The 2053-nt window shown below is 34.6% G+C and overlaps 1 protein-coding gene across 1 annotated transcript in view; it reads left to right on the top strand.

Moving 5' to 3' along the window:
- The window catches only part of LOC103606810 (mitogen-activated protein kinase 10-like), a gene marked incomplete at its 5' end in the record, with an annotated part of 25841 nt that overhangs the window by 22571 nt on the left and 1217 nt on the right, over nt 1–2053 (top strand). The window lies entirely within an intron of this gene.

Here is a 2053-nt window from a genome sequence, read left to right on the forward strand (position 1 = left end):
CCGTCAGGCCCACAATTGATCAGGCCTTTATTAGAGTCCTGGATCCAGTTTTAATATCTACACTTTAATAAGAATGTAGAAAAATGAAAGAAGATCCTGAGAAGTTGATCATAGTGACACTAAATTATTAGAGACCAGAGCTTATAAGAGAATATTAAGGATGTTGGTATAATTTAATCCAGAATCAGAGGGAAAAACAGAGCACTTGGACTATATACGGGAATTATGGGTTGTCTCCTAGTATATGAAATCTTATTATGAGAGGAAATGAACTAGCACTGAACCATATCTATAAGGAATACAATTAAATAAAGTCAGACTAATTAAAGCCAGATAACTTTATACATTATTCTGATAGTGAGAGTAACTATTCATAGGAAGATAATAGGAGGACTTTAAAAATCTCTTCTAGAGACATTTGAGACTAGGATGTATTGCTACTTTTAGGAGTTTAAAGAGCAAGAAGAATGCCTGAGCTTTTCTGTTTATGAAAATATCAGGATACAGAAGAGTACATATTAAATGATCATGACCAGGGAAACTTCCTAGGAAAAAAGACTGGAAAAAATATACCAGAAGTTTAATAGTTCTTACCATTAATTTGAGAATTGGTGCACATTGTTATATTTTTTCCTGTATTTCTTCACATTTCCCATAGTTTACATAAATATATTTATAGTAAACAAATAAAATTTCAAAATGCATATTGGATACATATAATCTGATTTAGTTTTAGGTGTTTGGCTGCTCTCTGGATGCTGTCAACATTTTCACCACACTTTTTCCATAGGCAAGAAATGTCTACCCCATGAGCAAAGAAGATTGTGTTAACCCCTCCACTTCCTTAATTTAGTTTAATTCTATTTTTCTGATTTATTAGATCTATGTGATAAAACTGTTGTAACTTATTTTGGGTTTCTTATTTTTCACCAAATAGATATTTCACACTATATCTACTCAATAAGATAAAATTTTAGTAAGAATTCCTCCTCTCTTATTTTATTAGGTGATTACGGATATTTTTAGTAGAAAACCATTTCACGTTCACTGAGCATGCACTTTACCATTCATATTACTGGGTATGAAGAATATATAAACAGAAAAACCAAGTTGACTGTTTCCAGGGTGCTATGATCTAATTATATTTTACAATACCTTTGGCTCATCTTTATTGTTCTCGAAGCTATTGTAACTCAGCGAGTCTTTACTGTGTGATTACCATGAGCAAGTTTTTTTCTCAGAGTTTCAAAATCTTCATATTCTCACATAGCAGATTAATGAAAGAATTTTTACAAATTAATCTAAATTAATAATTCAGAGTTCTTATTCGCAGCTCCCTGGTAAGAAATCCTGCTGGAAAGTAAACATAATCAAAAGGTGTTCTCTGCATTGGACTTGCAGAGGGAGAGAACATACCCTGGGATACAAAGTGGAGTCAGGGGGGAAGGGGAAGGGGGTGGGAGGTTGGGGATAATTGGGTGGAGGACACAGTACAAATGCAGTTTGTGGTAATGGGCATGCTGCCAGTATGAATCGGGCCTTCATGTCTTGAGCATGAAGGGTGACAATCAGCTCTGTATCTCATGAATATTCATAACCAATAGAAAAAGTGTTCTCTGGCTTCTCCTATTCCTTTTTGGTAACTTGAAAGTCCTACTTGGCTTTTCTGCATGGATTTTAAGTTTGATGTCATATTAGTAACTATGTAATAATATTAGGATCCATACCTTCCTTTCTTTAGGGCTGTAGTCTCCAAGTAATTCAGATTTCTGGACTTCACTTCAGCCCATATTTCTTGGATAGGATTCTTCCGTGTGTTTCTTTTAAAAACTCCCTACATTAAAAGCAACCAGGCTCAGATCATTACATTAAAAGGTTTTTCTCATCTGTCTTCTTCATAAACCAGAGATTTTCAATCCTTGACCAACTACACAGTCTATGGGGAGCTTTTAAAAAATGCAAATGTGTTGGCTTCACCAAAGGCCAATTTTGCTCATATTACAATATGGGAGGTGTGAAGATGGTGGCAGTACTCTGACTAGATATTAGCGTC

This window comes from Galeopterus variegatus, unplaced genomic scaffold (assembly GCF_000696425.1).
Source record: "Galeopterus variegatus unplaced genomic scaffold, G_variegatus-3.0.2 Scaffold6857, whole genome shotgun sequence".
Lineage (NCBI taxonomy): Eukaryota > Metazoa > Chordata > Mammalia > Dermoptera > Cynocephalidae > Galeopterus > Galeopterus variegatus.